A 22,049-nucleotide genomic window follows, 5' to 3' on the forward strand; every position below is an offset into this window, starting at 1 on the left:
GAGAACAGAAAAAACTGTGGTTAGTTGTGGGACTAAGGAAAAGGAATGAGCCCAGCCTTGCAGTAAGATGCAGGTTTGATAAGTGTTTACTTTTTAAAGCACACTTTATCTTTACCAACTCGTAAGGTCCTGGACAGTAGGTCTGTTTCCTCTCCTGCTGATTGCATTAGTTACAGAACCCTTCTAGAGAAGGTTCCAGTGAAAAGCTGCAGATTGACCACCTTAGATTAAAGAGCAAGGCTATATTTGAAATTCTGCATGTGTAGCTTTTTTTGTTCCCTCAGAATTTGTGCAGCTCAAGGAGGCTATCCTGAAGCAAAACTTTTTTAAATGAATATGAACAGAAAATAGATTGGAGAGAATCCAGAATGTCAGAAATGAATAGCACAATCTTTCTTTGCTGACGATTGGAACTAAAAAATGCAGAAGGGGAAGGTTTTGGTTATCTGATTAATATACTTTATCATTTATCTTTATATCCTCTAAAATTACTATATTTATACAAATTTGGGGTTTCATTTATCTTACATATGCAAACACTTTTCTATATAATAGAAAAATATTGCAAATGTTCTCCAACATAAGCAGTATTTACTTGAAAAAAATCCCAGTATTATGAGACAGGTGAATTACCTTAATCAACATAATATGACTGTATCTACAGTGAGCTGTAAATTATTAGAGGACAGTTTTAGGCTGACGTTTGAGGACATGTTGTGGAGAGCAATATGGGATGCATCAGAGACAATGTAGTACAAGAGAGGCTCTTTTAACTGACCCCATTTAACCAACCTTCAAAATGAATTTTGCTCTCTATCCTTTAAATAAATAATTCTCATTAAATCCTGTCAAATGACAAATGATGACTGATGAGCAAATTTCTAATATGCTCATACCCTTCTGCTTCTGTACTTTGAGATGTTTGCTTATTGAGTAGATCACTTTATTTTCCAAACATGTTGATGTTGGCTTTATTAGTGATGTCATGTGGCTAAATTTTTTTTATTTTTGTATTACAAATTAATACCTTTACTAATACTATGAAGAAGTTTAGTTGATGAACATTTTATGATAAATTTTGAAAAGTATACATTTTCATGAATTTTAAGATTCATGGAAACAAAACAACAGAGACTTCTGTAGAAGAGATGGCTAACCAAAAGTTAATCCCTAGCCCTTCTCATAGCAAATGAACTGAAGTAGTACATGTGGATTCACAGATATAGGCCACATTTCCTAGCCTGCTTGCAACCAACTTGGGTATTTGACTCCATTCTCTCTCCATAAATTTTGAGAGCAAAACCTATGTCTGTAATTCCAGGTCAGTTCCAATATAAAATTCAAGTCTCTTTTCCAGGGCTGCTGCCTTCTTTAGTCTAGGGAAAATCTGTAATTTGGTAGCAACATTGCTTTGATTGCAAAGATAAGGGCAATGTCCCCTGAGTCAGAGGAAAGAATGGAGAAAACCTTCATCTCTAGAAGTTCTCATGTGGTAAGCCTGCCCTATTAGTTAACTTTTCATAAGAGAGAAACTTTTATTATATTACAGCCATTGTATTTTGGAGTTTTCCTTGTTAGAGCACCTTTCCTCTATACAAAGACAGATTCTTATCCAGCAAATCCACTGGTAGGAATACATCCTAAAGAAACAAACTTATGGGGCTGGGGTTGTGGCTCAGAGGTAGAGTGCTTGCCTAGCACATACGAAGCCCTGGGTTCGATTCTCAGCACCACATATAAATCAATAAAATAAAGGTATTGTGTCAACTACAACTAAAAAATAAATATTAAAAAAAGAAACAAACATATTGGAAAAGAAAGCATTGTTGCATATTTTTTATCCCTCTTGATGCCAAAAGGAAGAATTAAGCAACTTTCATAAATTAAAACCAAATACACTTTGCAATTTTGTAGAGGGCCTACTCCAGCAAAGAAAAGAAAAAAAATGAAAACATTACTAGTTATGGTTTGGGTCTGGAGTATCCCCCCAAAACATTATGTTTTAAAAACATAGTCTTCAGTGAAGCAAGGTTCAGAGGTGGAGCATTTAGGCAATGATTGGATCATGGGGGCTTATAAGGATGCCTTAACCTAGAAAGGGGCTTAGCCTAAGTAACTCCATTTTTAAATAAAACTACAGTCTCCACCAGGCAAGCCTATGGAGCCCTCCAATATTGTGATCAAGTGTAGCCTGGTAAAATAACTCACTTTCCACAACCCTGATAAAACTCAGAGTGAAGTCACTTGCCTTCGCCCTGATAAAGTCAGAGGTGAGAAATCAGAGCGGAGACCACCAGATCAGATGTCCTGGCCCGAGAATGAAAGATGTCACTGAAAAACCCAGTAACAGCTGGTAGAGATTGAAAGGGTGAATAGAAGCCCCCAAATTTAGCATAAATAATGGAGCAAATGAAAAGACATTCAGCCGGCTGACACTGATGCCCACATGCTGGAGGGCCTGATGAGAATCTGGACTGGCATCCCAACTCTTTGCATCCTCTGCCTGATCCTCTGCATCATCCTCATCACTCTCAAACTCTACAGCCACATCTTGACCCTGGTGATAATTTCTTCTTACAAGCCTCTCAGCTGGCCATCAGCTCCACTCCAGCAGAAATATCCAACATAGACCCTATCTCAAAAAGAACCAAACATTCTTAATTTTAATATAAAATTATCAGCTTTTCTTTTATGATAATTCATTTTGTCAGGTGTAAAATTAACTTTGCTTAGCTCCATAATGAGAACATATTTCTATGACATCTTCTAGAAAATGTATTAATTTAACTTTCACATTTCTAATTATGATCCACTTCCAGTGGATTTGGGCAGTTTTATATGATACAAAAGAGGAACTCATTTTTCTTTTTTGGGATTCTCCTACTGACCAACTCAATTTATTGTAAAAACCATTTCCTCCCAATGTTCCACAGGCTGTTTTTCTCATAAATCAAGTACATGTGTAGGTCAGTTTCTGGACTAAACTTGTTTTATAAATTTATTTATTTCTATGCCAATAGCAACCTATCTCAAATAATACAATGTTATAATAAGGTTTTACATACGGTAGTTCTGATTCTTTAGCTTTTTTATTTTTAAAACCACATCAATATTTTTGACCTTTTATTATTTTTATATAAATTTAGGTTAAATTATCAATTTACAATTATTTAAAATAATATTATTAAAACTATTTTATTGGGGTTGTATAAAACCCCAATATACATTTATACATCAATTCAGAAAACAATGGTCTTTTTACAATACTTAAACTTTTAAGAAAATAGTATGTATATACTTCAAATTATCTACTTTAATTTTTTTCTCTCAATGATTTTTTACATTCATTTTACAATATACAGAAATACCATTTTTACATAAGCTGTTCCTATTACAAGTTGCTGCAAATAAAATAACAGTTAACACTTACTGAACACTTAGTATATGGTAGGCACAGTTCTGTGTGTTTTAACTATATTACTGTATATGTTATAAATAAACTATAGAAGGTACTATTAATAGTCCCCTTTTGCAGAAGAGAAAAGGCAAGCATATGCTGGCTTAGAGCGTGCCCAGTATCACACAGGCTACAGTTATAGAGCTGAGATATAAAGCCAGGCAATATGACTTTAAAATATGAACTTTTAAACATTGCACTATGGTGTAGATTTAACTGTTCAAATACATAGTAAAATGCTATATTTGGTATTTCATAGGCTTATTCAGTTGTGCAACAATGTATTATGATAACATTTCTATAGCTGTACATGATTCTGCTCATTAAGCCTTCTTTCAAAGTTCTTCAACAGCACCTCAGTTTTTCCCTTCATAGGTTTTTGCTCATGTCCTTCTCTGTGAACAGTGCTGTTTTATTCAATAGAAGATAAATTGTCTGGCAAAGAGATTATTTAAAAATCATTTGAATCCAAGATGAAAATTCTTTAATTCAATGACTAATCAAACTGCTTTTTAAAGCTGTGAAAGTGTATTGTGCTCAAATAATTTTTTTAAATATATTTTTTTTTAGTTTTGATGGACACGGTACCTTTATTTTATTTATTTACTTTTACATGATGCTGAGGATCAAACCCAGTGCCTCCTACATGTGAGGCAACCACTCTGCCACTGAACCACAATCCCAGCCCTCAAGCAATTTTTAATGTATAGATTTAGCTATCTAATTGTATTCACTATGTTTCAAATAATCTGCATGCATGTGTGTCTGAGATAAAAGGTTACCTCTCCATTCTTACAATGATATATAGAATAAATTCATTTTATAATCTTTTCACATTTGTAATGTCATAAACTAAAGGATATCTTAGTGCAAATTTTCTTATTAGAACCAAGATAATTGTATAATTCTAACCACCTAAAGGTTTTACATTTTTAAAAATATTGCTTCGAATAAGAAACTAAAATTGGATTTTCTGTAATTAATATGTGATTTCATGTATCTTTGTGAGAGTTCTCTTTTTAAAGAGAACATGATTTCGTCATTAAAATTAATAGGTAAAATTTTAGAAATATATCCATAGTACTGCAATATTAATTGAGCAATTCAGAACATTAAGAACATAATATCTTTAGTTTGACTTCTAGAAGATAAAATAGAAAAACAGCAAGATGTGTCTTTTGCAGATTTGAGCTAAATTTAATGAACTAATTTCACCTACAATCACAAAATGAATTGTGGTGTTATGAACTTTATAGAACTACAAAGAATAGTTTCAAGATATGACATAATCATATAACTAAAGCCTCATTTAAAATTTTACTTTTTAGTGCAATAAATGGTCACTTATTAATGATAATTTCTAGATAAAGAGTCTAGGCAATTTAAAAATCTGATAGCATAGAAAAGATACAAATAAGTTGATTTTTTACCCATTCATTAAGTTTGTTTCACTTATCAGTGCACATTGGTAAAATAGCATAGGTAAAATTTCAAATATATTTTGAAAGCTGTCAATATCAATATGCAAAGAAATACAGCAAATAATTTTAATATAGTATTTATACACTAGTATTGTTAAAGTCATGTATAGCCATTTTAGCAAATTAGCACACCTTGATTTTAACATATTATTTTAAAAATCAGTACTATGATTCTTTTGTACAGTGTATCTTTCAAAATAAAGTAGTGGATGAAGTAGTACCAAAGAGTTCTATTTGAGCATCCCTTTTCTGTAGTTCAAAGAATAAGATGTTGCTAATATTTTTAGTCAACTCAAAGGGTACTTAATATGTACATTTTGGTTGTTTATTTTGTCTTAAGACAAATTATATCATAGGAAAGATTAGAAGGGCAGTAAATTTACAAAGTCATGATCCATTGAAAGTTAAGTACAATCTAATTACTTCCATAGGTTTTCCCCAAATATTTCTTCATTCCACTTGTTTCTTTACCTATTTTTCTATATTTGTATCCTCTAATGATCTTAATAATTTCTGTTGAATACATTATATAGATAATGAAGCACTTAGCATACATCACTTTCACTCATTAAGTGTTTGAATGATTCATTCAGTCATTAGTGAGATAATGATTGAATTTTTTAATTTTCTTAGGAAGTATTCAAATGGTCTTTGGAAAAACTCAGCTCAATATCTAAATGCTTATTTAATACTGCTTACATTGACAAAACTCCTAATATGGATAAGTACGATAAAGGAATGAAATAATAAATAACAATTTTAGAATTGCATGCATTAAAATTAAATATAGGGGGTAGACATTTAATTCTATCTCACAGGTTCAGATTTCTGTTGAGAAGAGAGAATGATTATAGACTTTCTGTGATCTCAGTACCTGCACAAAATTCTGCCAAAGAATTCATCCTATCTGAGTTTCTTCTCCTTTGTGATGTCAAAATCTGGAAGAACAAACACATATTTCCTTTTACCCTACTTCACCAATACTCAGGGAAGCCAGTGGTTCTTAAACATTTTTGAGCCACAGGTTAAGATTTTGTGGCAGGGACTTTCTTAGAACAAAGGAAAGAAAATGACACCATCAATATCAATATGCACATTCCACAATGCTATTGTAACACTATTGCTACTCTGTACTACAGAAATAGAATGCTGAAGCAGAATGTGTATTACCTTATACAGGAGACAAAGAGCCAGCAAGTATAGAGGAACTAACAAGAGTTTTATAAGACAATGCTCAGCTGCACTTGGGGCTCAGCCTTTGGATACAAATCCAGTTTGCCAGTGCTTACACTAATAAACAACTGCTTCCTGCTGAATGTCTTTCCTCTCTCCTGCAACAATATGAGCCTTCACAGAAAGATATCCAACTATGGTTAAAATGACTGTAAGCAGATCTATATAGTCTTTAGAATGGCACCTTTAAGTTATCTGTACCCTACATGTTGAAGGTTGAAAGAAAGAAGAAAAAGGTGTGTCTTATAGTTCCTGTTTTATCACTGAAGACCATGAAAGAGGTTTATTTGGACATCATGAACATTTATATTGCCCATGTCTCTTAGAGAGGAAATTAAAATCAGAGTGAGTGCTGAAAGTCATAAGTTTCTGTCTGAGATTTAATTCAATCACAGCTATCCATAACAAAGGTGCTGTGTGAAGTAAAAGACATATAACAGTATAAAATAACCAGTCTTTTGATCTAGCATTTAGAAACAATAGGAAAAATTAGCATCTATTAAAAATTGGACTTCATCCCTTTAGGACATTGAACTTACAACAGGTTTGCAGTCTTTATTGAATCTAGCAGTCATACCTCTGAACTTAGTACCACAGTCTTCATTTTTAAGGAACACAACTTTTTTCCCTACTAAAGATGGAAAAAATGATGATTAAGAGATAACTGAGGGCTGGGGATGTGGCTCAAGTGGTAGTACGCTCGCCTGGCATGCGTGCGGCCCGGGTTCGATCCTCAGCACCACATACCAACAAAGATATTGTGTCTGCCGAGAACTAAAAAATAAATATTAAAAAAAAATCTCTCTCTCTCTCTCTCTCTCTCTCTCTCTCTCTGTCCCCTCTCTCACTCTCTCTTTAAAAAAAAAGAGATAACTGAAATTAGGTCTAAAATATAACTAAGTTTTAAGTTAGAAAATGAATCCACAATAGAGGCTATAAAAGAAAGGAACATGTATGAAAAAAAAAGAGTAAATAGAACATGATTATTTCTATGTAATGTGAACTAAGTGATCAATTCATGTTTTTGATAAATTTTCTAAGAACAGAGAGAACCAAAACACTCACAAGTAATAATGAAGAAATTTGGATTGTTTCTTTGTTGATTAATAGCAAGCAAAAAATAAAAAAAAATTTCTCAGAATTAACATGTGTTTGATCTTAAGTATTTCAGAGGATAACTAAAAACTTAGAAAATAGAAGCTTTTATGCATTATTGAAAGAGAAATATAATTAAGGACTTGAAAACTCACCAAAGGAGGTGAACAGGAGGGAGAAAAAACATTCAAGTTCATAAATTAGTTTCTATTATTTTGCATTTATTTATTTAAAAAATCATTAATTGTTTTAATAAATTGTTTGCTGTGTGACTTTTCAGGGCTCTGAGCAATGAAAGTTACCTAATGTGTTGATGGTCATAATTGCATAATACAACTTCCTGGATATTGAAATAAAAGATAGTCCCTTAACTGGAGGCCACCAGTTGGGAATAAAGACAAAAAGAAAGACTCTGTATCTTTGATACTCATCCTAATTCTGACCTTCATATTTAGCTTTTTCATTGCTGTGACCAAAAGACCTGACAAAATCAATTTTAGAGAAGGAAATATTTATTTGGGGGCTGACAGTTTGAGAGGTCTCAGTTTATAGATGTTCTACTCCTTAGTTCTGGGTCCAAGGTGAGGCAGAACATCATGGTAGAAGAGTGTGGTGAAGGAAGGCAGCTTAGGACATGGCACCAGGAAGCAGAGTGTGTTCCTCTCTTGTGAACAAAATGTGACCACCAAGGGCATGCACCCAGCAACCCACCTCCTCCAGCCACACTCTACTTGTGTACTGTTACCATCCAGTTAATCCCTATCAGGGGATTAATGCACTAATTATGTTATGCCTCTCATAACCCAGTCATTTCACCTCTAAACTTTCTTGCTTTATCTCACATATGAGCTTTTGGGGAACACCTCTAATCTAAGCCATACCAGCTTCTGAATGTGCTTTCTGTTTTACTGAGTAAATAAAAGTAATCAAAACAAGATTTTTACAATTTCTCATGGCCATATTCACCTACCTGCATGTATGTACACATACCATGATATCGCTCACATTCTGTGAATGAACTATCCTTATGACTAGGCAAAGGAGTCTTTCTACTATATGCCAAATCCCATTCTTTCTTGTCTAGGCAAGATCAATATCCCTAGTATTCTCTTCTTACTCATTACATCTTCATTTTTTTCTCCTAAGTATATGAAAATGCCATGTTATTTTTTTAAAAAAATAAATACATGCATAGTACCTATAATATATGTGTAAGTCTGTATGTATATGTATATATGTACATATACTTCACCCCACTTTATCCTCCATCCACTATTACCATTTCTTTCTCCATTTCTGTATAGGATGACTGCTCAAAAAAGTTAGCTATACTAATTGATTCCAGTTTCTTTTCCCTTGAACCTATCTTACCAGGTCTTTCTCAACTATATTCTATTGAAATAGCTGAAGTCAAAGTCACCAGTGACATTGCCTTGGTTGAATTATGAAGTTGATGCTCAGTGATGATCCTCCTTGGACTGTCAGCAGCATTCAATTCAGTTGACCACTCCCGTCTCCTGGATACTCTCATTACTTGCGTGTTTCTAAGACACAAATGCCCCTGGTTTCCTTCTTTATTGTTTTTTTTTTTCTTCAAATCCTCCTTTGTTTATTCCTCTTCATCTTCTATAACCACTTTTAAAAAAAATTATTGGTGTATAACAATTATATTATACCCATTTAAAAATGTTATAGTTCTCCAGTCCTTTGGGACTCATTCCTAAGTGAGAATATGCTGTATCCTTGCTTTATATCCATCTAAATGTTTACAACTCCCAAATTTGAATCACCAGTCCAATTGCTCTCTGAAACCACTAACATACATTCAATTGACCCTAAGACAGGAAAGTAGCCTTGCACTGAGCACAGCTAAATCTAAAGTACTTGACACCACTTCTTGTTCCTTTTTAATCTTTTCCCTTTCAACTAATGGTGGCTTCTTATTCTCAGTTTTTCAGGCCATAGGCCTTGGAGTCACACTTCTACTTTTGTCCCATCTGTTAATAAATCCCACGAGTTCTACCTTGAGAATATTTCCGGTATTTTTATCCTCTCACTGCTGCATTGTTGCTTCTGTTAAAATATCATGTCTCTGTGGTAAACAAAGCCCTTTGATGGTTTACCATCCAACCCTAAGAAAAAGTCACTCATTGCAAGAATGTATGTATACAGTCTGTCTGCTCTTCTTTGTGGTCTGCTGTCCCTCCCTACTCCTCACCTCACCTCTAGGACTAACCCAGTGGTATCCCACTGTCAGGCATCCCCCTTCCCAGGGCACTTGGAGTCTTCTTCTCTATTAGGCCTCTCCTACCTACATGACATTGTCCTCTCTCTGCCCACCCCACATTCCTTTCCTCTTCTACATTTTTCTTCTTATCAGTTATTTTACTATCTATATGCAACGTTAGCTCTATTCACTTTACAAGGATTTCAAACTGTTTTACCCAACGATGAATCCCTAGCACTGAGCTTGTAGGATTCTGCATGTACGTAATAAATATTCATTGAATAAAATGCCATATTAGAAATATGGATGAAAAGCCAGAGGGCTTTTTTAAAGGATGGGATCATTTCTTGATGAAAATATTAGAAACGGTTTCAGAGGAAAAATTGCCTAAGACCTGAAATTTAATTAAATGATGGGCAATATTTGGATGTGTAGATATGGGGGAGATGCCCTGTAAATGGAGGCGACTTTGTGTCCAAAGCCAAAGATCCTGGGAAATCAAGGATGCGTAAGAACACTGTCATTAAATTTGGTTGGGACTTAGACAGCAAAGACTGGGGAGGCAACTTGGAGCACGTAAAATATGCAGATGACCTTCTGGGGTCTTTAAAGTGGGCACAGCATTTCTCTTAGTCTAATATCTTCCTCTTCCAGACTTCTGCTAATGACAATTTTTTTTTTCTTTTCAGACTGAAGGAAATCAAACCAACAAACTTCATTTCTTATTGAAGTGCACCAGGTGTTTATTCATGTATATTTGGAGAATGTAAATCTCAGTCCAGAATGTTCAAGCTGTACATTACTCTAAATAAACCAGAAAATAATTATGAGCATACAGAGAGAAAATGTTTTACTCCAAATGGATTTTACACATAAAATATTTCACTACAATTGCTCTTCTATACATGGGATCCAAACTTGAGTTAGGGAAAAACAATCAACTTATATAATAAGATATGAGAAGAAATAGTCAAACAGGAAATTCTCCCCATTGGCAATAATCTCTCTACTTCCCAATCTCCACCTCTATTTTTCTGTCTGACTTAAAATAGCAAGATTCTAGTTTTAATTCTCCAGGACCCCTGAAGGCAGTTTCTTTTAACAAGGTTATTTTTCCTTTGAGTTCATCTTTCTTAGTTGTTTTGAAATCATCTTTTACACTACCTGGATTTGACCTCCCATACTATTTTCTTAAAATGAGAGGTATTTAAATGCTAAATTATAAAAACATAAGTACAAAACACACACTGGTAAAATGATCTAATAAAATCACATAAATTTGGTACTTCAAAATAGCCCTTCAGGTCTATATATGTGTATATAGCTGCTCTTTCTTATTTGAGAACAATCTGTTCAGCATCAGGGCACCTGTTGCATGTTGATTGTCATATGTTATAGATTATCAGATTGATAGTAACTCCTATGGTTAGGTATGTTAATAATAATTAATAAGTAGTACTTTTTTTTTACTTTATCATGTCATTATTAATAATTATTATAAATAATCACATGTTTGTTGAGCACTACTATGTGCCTGGCATGAGTTATCTGATGTGATCTTCACAAGAGTGTTCTGAGATTGGACATGTCATGATCCCCAACTAACAAATGGAGGAAGTGAGGCAAGATGCAGTTAACTTACTTGCCCAAGATCACAGAGCAGATGAAGTGGCAGAGACATAATTCAAGTTCATCTGATTGATGCAGTTCTCTTCTACTTTTCTGAAAAAAAATATTGGAAGGTTATTACAAGGCTAGTAATATTTAGGAGGCTGACATCTTCAAAATACAAAACATTTCATTTAGTTAGTAAAACCATGACCAAATTGAGAAAGAGATACATAAAATTTATTCCATTATTTCTTCTATATTACTGACCTAATTCCTTCATGAAATTTTCCTCAATTCCCTGATCGCCCAAACCAATTAATTTTATATTTTGATTCAATTAAGGACAAGCAAGTCTAACAGACTGTGGAAGAGACATGCAAATTTTGAAATCACCATTACTAACAATGGGAGTCAAACCTATTAGACACTCCATTATCCCTAACCCTTAAACTCTGACTCTGCCATACATATTAGGCTTTGCATTGGAATTATTGTTGTACTGTTCCTGTTCTCTTTTTTGATGATAAACAAATAATAAAGACATTTTTCTTCACTCATTCTTTTATCTTCTAATATTTACTATAGTTCCTAATAGATTTTCTATGCTTGAAAATAGTTATAATTTTGATCTGAATGAGGAATTCAATTATATTGTGTTTAATAGTAATTATTTACTTTTATAATCTGATTTAAAAGTCTTGACTTAAATGGTTCCTCTCTTTCAGCTAATGTGTAGCTCAGGAAAATATTTGGACACTTCTGATGACATTTGCATGATCTCATTGAAGAAATAAAAAGCTTCACAGATGAAATAACATATTTGCAAAATGTTATACATGCCACTACCTGGAGAGGGCATTAGATGAGCCCTTGCTCTCATCCCTTACTCTGAAATTATCTGTGCAAAGACCCCCAAACAAAATGAGCTTAACCTATTCCAGAGACAGTTGTTTAACTGATGTGTATGTAACTAGGAGAAAAAGGCACGATGAGGAACGTGAAAATTATTCTAATTTCAATGGAAAGGGGATTATTAAGTGATTAGATTTATGCTTTAAAAGGATTTTTTTTTGGCCATGTGTGGGTAAATTTCTTTAAGGACAAGATGTGAAGAGACATTGGTGGGAGAAAACAGTAAACTGTTGCAAGAGTCCAGAGGTTTGACAATGTTACCCTGGACTAGGGCTATGCATGTAGAGATGGTGAAAGGGAGGTCGGATCCCAACTTGCAATGCATTGGCAGTAGATGTGAGTAACAAATGTGAGATTCAAATCATATATACCTACTCTAAATTTAACAATGTCTTCACACCTCCATATTGTCTCCCTTGTTTATTAGAATGCATGAATGCACAGAAATTAATTCCATTGTCTCTTGCATTAAGAAATTTGATCCATTTTCAAATTTGACCTTGACAATGTAAACAGATATACAGATAAATTAGCCAATTGTTTAAAATAAGACACAAAGCATGTAATCTGTATTTTTTCTTTACATACATAATTTTCAACATTCCAGACATTTATCTAATTGCAAACATAATAAAATCACAAAAGAATTTTGAATACCAGTTCAAGGAAAATTAATTTGCCATCATGATTTCCTCCCCTGGCTTAGTCAGTTTTTTGTCATTGTTACCAACACACCCTACATGGACAACTTAAAGGAGGAAAATTAATTTTAGCTCATGGTTTCAGTCCATGGCCAGCTGGCCTCATTTCTTTGGACCTGAGGTGAGATAAAAAATCATTACAGAAGGATTTAGTGTAGAAAAGCTGCTTAGCTCATGATAATAAGAAAGCAGAGAGAGAAAGAAAAAGGAGCCAGGAACAAGATATAGTCTCCAAGGACACACTCCCAAGGACTCACTTCCTTCAAATAGGTTTCACCTCCTACAGTTTCCACCACCTCCCACTAATGCCATCAAATTATTACTCTTTCAATAGATGGTTATACTAATGAGGTCAGAGCACTCAAGATACAATCACTTCTCCAAAGATCCACCCCTGAACACTGTTGCCTTGGGGACAAAGCCTTTAACACATGAGCTTTTGGGGAACATTACACTCTCAAACCATAACATCCCCCTAAATATAGTAAAGGCAATGGTTAGAATAAATGCTTCAACATATATTTTTATCTTCAAAAAATTACGCATACTTTACAAATCTATTGATGAGGTAAAATCAAATTTTTAAAGCAAATTGTATATGATAAACTTATAGAAGTCAGACTCCTACCAGTAAAGAAGTACTGAGCCACGGGCTGGAGGTAGGTGGACAGAAATGGGAAGATGTTGGTCAAAGGGCAAATAATCACAGTTAAGTGGGATGAAAAAGTTCTACCCATAAATTGCAGAGCATGGTGAGTATGAATAATGATGATGTATTTTCTACTAAAAATTGCTGCTAGAGTAGATCTTAAATGATTACATCACAAGAAAGTATGTGAAGTGATAAATATTAATTTGATTCAATCATTTCACAATGTGTGTGTATATCCAAATATTATGATATCCATCATAAATATTTATAAATTTATTTTTAAATTATGCCTCCACAAAACATAAAACTATTTTAGGGAAAATTAAAAGTAATTAAATGGAAATTGTGACATTAAAAAAATACTAGTGTTTGGGTCCCACTCCAGAGAGTCTGGTCTAATTGATTTGAGATAAAGATCATACTGCAGTATTTTTAGATTTTTTTTCCTCAGATGATTCTGATATAAAAAATGGGATTGATGAGAATAAGGTCTGGAAAAAGTAAATTATTTTACTCATATTTTATAGTATCTTAAGCTAGAAAAACCATTCCCATTTTCAACCTAAAAGGGATCTCTTACTCCAGCAATAATCCAGAAGGAAGTGCCAGAAATGGAAAATACAAAGCTTTTATCTTTGTATATGTCCATATGTATGTGTGTACACAGTGTGAAAGTACGCATGGAGTAGAGGATTCAGAGAGGATTTTTAGAGATGCACATCTGCCAGGGGTAAAGCACAGTTTATATCAAAAGTCAAAGAGAAAGAATACACCAAAGTCAGCACAGCCCTTTATAAAAGCAACACTAAATGGCTTAACAAAGGGGAATATTGTACAAACAGTGATTGTATCCTAAGACTTCCCTACATTTCCTTTTTAGTCCTTTTTAAACAATTTTAAACTTTTGCTTCAGACGTTTTTTGTCACATTAAGACACCTTTTCCCCAAATCCTCCAATTGTAACTAGTTTTGTTTCCAACACTGACACCTTATTGACTATGGACTGAAACCCGCTAATGAACTGAATTGTATTTAATAAAAAATCAATAAAGTCTACCCCAATCAAATAAAATATAGTGCATCTTGCTCTAAAAATGACACCTAGATTTGTGCGCCATAAACATGTAGACCAATGTCTTGTTTAAAAAGGAATGCAGAACCAAGGAAGGTAGAATTTCTGAATGGGTATATTCTGAGTGTAAAAGAGAGACAACCTTGGGCTGGGATTGTGGCTCAGCAGTAGAGCACTTGCCTAGCATGTGTGAGGCTTGGGTTCGATCCTCAGCACCATGTGCAAATAAATAAAATGAAGGTATTGTGTCCACCTATAATGAGAGAGAGAGAGAGAGAGAGAGAGAGAGAGAGAGAGAGAGAGAATCAATCTTGTTAAAGTCCCCCAGATTATTTTTTCTTGTAGATCCAGAAGTTCCATTCAGATATTTCCTAGAAGAGCACAAAACCCAGACACCATGGGACTTCTAAAACCAAGAGTAGAATCAGGTCCTGTGGAGCAAATAGGAATACCAATAAAAAATGAAATTAATTTTGTAACAGCAACAAAGTAATTTTTGGTTGAAAATTTAGCTTTTAAATTAAAAATTGTAAGATTGAGTCTCTTAAGAATAAAACAAATATGGTATTCTTTGTAGTCCATTCATTCTACAATTATTTATTAAATACCAATAAGGTATGGGAAGTAGTTGATGAATTTTGAGAATAATGTTCAAACAGACATACATTCCTTCTTTGTTACATTTTTAATGCAAGAGTATATAAACCAAAACAAATAGTGCATTACATAGAAGACGATAAATACTATGGGATGACAGGTACAGGGAGTGTGAGATGAAGAGTCGGGTGGATCATAACTTCAAATAAGGTGATGAAGAAAAGTTTGAGAAGGTGATGCTCTAGTAAAGGTTTAAAAGAGGTGAGGGAGTTAGCTATGCAGATGCTTAAAGAAGTAGGGACAAGAGAAGGGAGATTTTTGACATGGGAGAAATATTGTTTTCATACTTTGAAGGGAAAGATCTCCTAGAGAAAGAAAAAATATGATAAGGAGAGAACTTCTGAAATACTGAGCAGGGAAAGGGGAAATGATCCAGTGAACATGCAGGAGGAGGCTTTAGAAAGGAAAATGGACTCAGCCTGTATACTAACTGAGATTTCAGGCCCTACAAAGTTCATTCTTCCCAGGGTGTACAAGAGCAGTATTAAATAATTCCTGCAGCTCTGATATCTTTCTTTTTTAAAGGTATGTATATCTTTTTAAATTCCTTTCTTTTTTATTTCTAAACTTTTTAAATTGATAAAAACATAAAATTGTACATATTTATGGGGTACTGTGCAAGGCTTCAACATATGTATAGTTTGAGTAATGTTTAAATCAGATTAAGCATATACATGTCTTAAAATATTTATCCTTTCTTTATGGTGAAAATATTCAAAATACTTTCTTCTAAATGTTTGAAATATAATACATTATCATTATTGATAGTCATGCCACTGTGTAATAACATACCAGAATTTCTTGGCACATCTAACTGGAATTTATAACCCATCAATCAACATTTCTTCTCCCACTTTCTTCCTTTACTTCCCCTGCCTCTAAAAATCACCATTCTACTCTCAAGTACTATGACATCAACTTATTTCTTTCACATATGAGAAAATGTAATATTTGTCTTTCTCTTACATATTCTGGATATTAACCTCTAGTTCTGGCTTACTTAATGACCTTCAGTTCCATTCATGTTGGCTCAAATGACAGAATTTCATTCTTTTTATGGCTGAATAGTACTCCACTGAGTATATGTATCATATTTTCTTTATCCATTTGTAACTTGATAGAAACTTTAGTTGCCTCCATTTCTTGGCTGTTGTGAATAGTATCACAGTGAACATAGAAGCACAGATGTCTCTTGGCCTACTGATTTTAATTCCTATGAATCTATACTCAGGAATGGGATTTTGGATCATATGGCAGTTCTATTTTTATCTATCTATCTATTTATTTTTGAGGAGCCTCCATATTGCTTTTTCATAATGGCTGTACTAATTTACATTTCCACCAACAGTGTGGAATTGTTGTGTTTCTTCCCTTAACCTTACTACTGTGAGGTGATATCTCATTGTGGTTTTCATTTTCATTTGCCTGAAGATAAATGACACTAAACATTTTTTGATGTACCTCTTGACTGATTCATGCCTTCTTTTGAGAAAGGTATGTTTAGTCTATGGCTCATTTTTCAATTAGATTATTTGGAATTTTTGTTATTGTTTGGGAGTGTTTTGTTTTTGTGGGTTGTATTTTTTGTTGTTGTTGTTGTTTCTATTGAGTTTTTGGAGTTCCTTACATATTCTGGATATTAACCTGTAGTCAAATGTGTTTGCTAATATTTTTTCCCATTTTGTAGGTTATCTCTTCATTCTGTTCACTATGCAGAAAGTTTTTATTTAATGTGATTCCATTTGTCCATTTTTACTTTTATTTCCTTGCTTTCGAGGTACTGTCCAAAAATATCCCTGGCCATTTCAATGTCCTGAAGCATTTGTACTTTTTCTGTTATTTTTTTTCTTTTGCTAAAGTGAAAGTTTATATTTCCAACCTATGGTGACCACTGAGTATGTGGGGGAAAAGAAGAGAAGCAATGGGATAACACTAAGACTCAGACCTATCATGCGGGAGACACCTCAAGAATAGAACAAGTGCCATGATAATAACTCACCTTTGTCTCATAAACTTTTGTGCTCCTTCCCATCTATACTTGGAGTTGAGCAGCTTTCCAAAACCCACCCTGTAAGTAAAGGCTGAGTGTTGGAGCAATTGAATGTCCACACACTTCATGAAGATGCAGCTCCAGGTATTTGCTGTTGGAGGCTGCTGCTTTGAGCCTCTGGTTGAAACAGTAAAGCCAATACACCGTTTTCTTCAAGCTCAAGGTATTGACAAGTTGGATAAGTTTGTACCATAAGGACCCTTCCTCTCAGTGTACCTGGCTTCCCCTTACTACAGAGGCCTGGCCAAGGCTTCTATCTCAGGTCATTTCCTTCCTCAAAAATGTGGCTTTACTATCTAGTCCTTTTTGCTTCTGGTAAAATTAATCTGAGAAACAAATTCATATATATTCTTTATAATCTCCTAAAATGTTAATCTTCTCAAAGGGCATTTACCAATAAAGATTTACAAAGTACTGATGGAAAGATTAACTAAGCTGATGGTAAATACTGAAGGTAGCTACAGGGAGAGACATTCCTGAGGAGCTCTCAGGTCTGGGTAGTCTACGTATGATTTGTTCTACTCACTGCATTTTACTTGTTTCCCTAAGCTATGTGCAGGTAATTTTATTAATTTAGCAAGCCATGAAGCAATTAGTGACTAGGAACCAAAAATTATGCTTACTTCTTAGCACAAGCTACTGAAATGACACACTACCTTGTCCTCAAGGGGCTGCAGATAAGATAAAGTCACAGATGGCCACTCTTCCTAGGGCAAGTTTTAGGACAAATACATGGGCTTGGAGCTAGTCACATGTATAGTAAAGTTGCTCAGAGAATCTGTGGGTTCACAGAGTTCTGGAGATCCCCAAGATTCAAGAGTGAAGAGAACTGAGTCAGGACAATGAGGGCAAGGAACATCTCCCTAGTACATCACTAGGAAGTAAAGAGATGATAAATGGATTGATAGATAGAGAGATGATAGAAGATAGATACTTTTGTTTCTGTATGTTTGTTTGATTGAGGTGAATGGTCTGAAATTTCATACACAATAATAACAGTTTAACCGAGCTATCCTTTCTAAGTTCAGTACTTCTTTCATGGCAACTTTTTTATAAGACTCCAATTCTCCAAGATACTATTACTGAAGAAATAGGCCTGCACTTCAAAGAAGAAAAAGGTATGGCAGGAATACACTATTTTCTAGTCCCCCTTTTTTTATATATATAACAGAGTCAGAGAATTATGGCTAAAGCCCTTATCTATACAAATAAATCGAAAGTTCTACAGAGTTCAAGAGTTGCCTACATCGTGAACCGACTATTGAATTTTTAGATGTGTTTTTGCTTCAAAGATATATTGGCATCAAGGTCCCTCAAAAGAATATAATCGTCCTTTGAAATCATTTTTAATATACTCTACGTGATACAGATTGTGTCATTTGTCCAGGACTTTTTATTTCTCTCTGAAGTTTCCACTGAAAGTCAGCCTTATCCAGAACCTTGTCAAAAGGAAAAAGTGAACATTTCTGACACCTTGATGATGTTTGAATTTGAAGAAAAAAAAAAGTGGACACAGCAAATAATTCTCTTTCCAGAAAACATGATACACATTTCATGATCTCCAAATATTCACTCCCAAAGTAGCAATTATGCTTTATTATCAATAAAGTAGAATACTCAAAAGAAATTACCTACTAAATGGATGCATTGTTCACTCAAATTAATATTTCAATATTATTCTGAAGATGGTTTAAAAAGAAAAAATAACAATTTCTACCAATTCTAAAGTAATATCACTATCATAAATGCAGACTTAAAAAGCCAGCCTCAACAATAAGGGAGGCACTAAAGCAACTCTCTAAATAAAATACAAAATAGGGCTGGGGATGTGCTTCAGTGGTTCAGTGCCCCTGAATTCAATCCCTGGTACTCCCTAAAAAAATAGCTTTAAAAATGTCATTATAAAATACGGAACCTCTTAATCTATTTGCAAAGTGTACTGGTGTTATTACATTAATGTATAATTGTCTCTGTTCATAGACCTCACCACTAAAGAATTAAGCAAAGAAACAACCAAGAAAAAAATTTTAAAAAAGTCCCATTTTTACTAACAACATGTTGACCTACAAAACATGAAGATAGCTGCCAATACTTAGATCTAAGTAAGATTTTTGCTGGTATCTAGATTGGTTGCTTGCAGGCAGAATGTGCTTGGGGGTTTCCATATAAAGTATATTCATGAGATTTATCTTTTAATTGGAAGATGACACTACTTTGTATTCCTCTCCAGTGATATGAATGGAATGAAATTTTCTCAGCTATTTCTCCCTAAATGTGATCTGATTTGTAGAGTGTTAAAGGATGGGTCCTTTAAATATTAGGTAGATGATAAAACCACACATTTTTGAGGAATAGTAGCATAAATACTAAGTTGTGACAAGACTTCATGATGTGTACTTTCCTAAATTCTTATGTGCATTCTCTCATTTAAGTGTAAAAACCCTAAGGCACAGAGATGCCTATCTTTAGTCTACACATATGGCACTATGCCCTTGAGATTTCCTGGGTAGTTCTAATGACCTTATGTTTAATTTTCAAGTGTCAGATCTGTCAATCCTTCAGGATTCTTTCACTAGTTCTCAGAATGATCTATGTAGGCAATATCATACTGTGTCAGTTTCCTAGTATGTGACTTGATATAATGAAAAAAAAAATGTTGTGCTGTAGGAGAGAATATCTTGATTCAAGCTCCATTACTAGACTTACCTTATCATCTAACGTTCAAGAACATCGGCTTCCACATCTGAAAACACAAGTTCACAATGAATACCTTAACCATCACATAGAGAAGCTTGGAAAATCTAATGTAAGAAATATGGATCTGAAAGTGACTAGAGGATGTGTAAGTAAATTATCTATTTTGCAATGTATTGTTAATACTAGTGAGTCTAGGGTTGGGTCCAAAACAAACAACAAAATTCTCTACTCTAATTCCATCACTTGCTGCTTCTTTGGAAAGTTTGCTCTATGATTCCTTCTTCTCTTAAATTTTCTAAATTTATATATAAAGTAAATATATCTACTGACAACTTACTCTCATATTTTAAATATGACCCTAATACTATTTTTAAAACAAAAGTCATGCTGGGCACAGTGGCACAATCCTGTAATCCTAGTGGCTTGGGAGGCTGAGGCAGTAAGATTGTTAATTCAAGCCAGTTTCAGCAAGTTAGCGAGACCCACTCTTGAAATAAAAAAATAAAATGAGCTTGGGATGTGGCTCAGTGGTTAAGTGTCCCTGTATCTATTGGCATCTATTTTCTTCTTTTCAGAGTCAAAAGTTTACAAAGTTGTCCATCTCATTGTTCTCCATTTTTAACATTCCTTTCCCTAACAGCCCTATGCAATCAATCCAACCAAACCACAGAAATAAAAAAATTATCTCAAAAATATCCTTTCAGAGATCCAACTTGGCGGTGGGCTCGGAGAGATCAAGTCTCTGACCTCTTCAGCTGCTCAGGCATAGGGAGTCTTAAACCGTCTAAATGCTGTTTGCTCAGGATCACTAGGCAATGCTGAGCTGACGTGGATCTGGGGCGAACAGTCTAGGCCTCTCAGAAGGCACACCAAGCCCGGATCCGCTGAATTCAAGCTCCCATTCGCCTGCTTCTCGCACACAAACCGCTGTGACTCAGCACTAAAGGATCCCGCTGAAACAACTGGTCAGCCTTTCTGAACCTGCGGAGGTTAACACCAACCGAGCGTTCATAGGCAGTGGCCACAGGATTGAGATGGGGCTTGGGAGAACCAGTCAGGACCCACCCGTTGCATTGATCACCTGGCAAAAAGAACGAACTGTCTCCATTTGCATGGGATACCACCAAGGCAGAGAACTGACGTCACCAGACTGCGGCAGAGGAGATAATTTCATTGAAACTGGCGGCGACAGGTGTGTAACCCCCTAGCCCTCCCTCTCCACACAGCGGGGAAACCTTAAGGGCCCCTCCCACCTCTCCCGTGAGCTCAATAGTTGGACCGAGGGAATCAGGGATGGCTCGGGACCTGCTTCACAGAACCCCTGGCTACTGCTCCCACCAGTGCTGACAACTGAGGTATCTTGCACCAGCTACCGGGGGCATGACTACCGGAGGGCAAGCAAAATTCACTGAGGGTTCTCAGCCCCAAGCTCCACAAACTTAGGGTCTGAGGGAATGGCAAACAGGGCGAGTGTGCCCAGGCATTCAAGAAAATAGGGCTCCCGGGAGCAGCAGACCTGGCGTGTAGCCAGTATTGTGGTGAGCATCACAGGTGAGCGGGGCCTGGCTAGAGGAAAAGTGGGGAAGTGACTAGACACAAGAAAAGGCCCTAGGCACTCAGGATTGGAGACCCACCCAGTCTGGGAGGAGGAGCTGCTGCACAGTGATTGGTTCCCGCGTATTGAGAGGAGAAACTTAGCCCCATGGGCACAGCTCCACCAACTGGAAAAGAAGTTAATCAAACTCTAAGACTGCATGTATTAATTTTTTTATTATTTGGGTTTTTTCATTTTCATTTTTTTATTTTTTAAATTTTTTAAAATTGTTTTTATTTTTTTTAAATTTTTTATTATTTTTGTATTTTTTATTTTTATTTTTATTATTATTTTTTAAAATTTTTTTCTTTTTTTATTTTCTAGTTTTTTCTTTTCTCTTTTCATTTCTTTACAATTTCCTTATTCACCCTTCCTTGAATTCTACCTGCTTACTCTCATTCTCTTTAGTGACTTCTTCCCTTCCCTTCTAATACCTTTCCTCCCAAGCATCAAATAAATTTATAGGAGTAAACAGTAACTCAGCAGTCAAACAGAATAAGAAGTAACATGAGCAGCATGAAAAATCAAGGAAGAAAAGGAGTACAAACAATGCAGGACAGCCTAAATATTCAGGAGGACCTAGAGGCATCAGAAAAATGTTCAAATAAAG

This window comes from Spermophilus citellus (assembly GCF_964194105.1).
Source record: "Spermophilus citellus genome assembly, chromosome: 5".
Classification (NCBI taxonomy): Eukaryota; Metazoa; Chordata; class Mammalia; order Rodentia; family Sciuridae; genus Spermophilus; species Spermophilus citellus.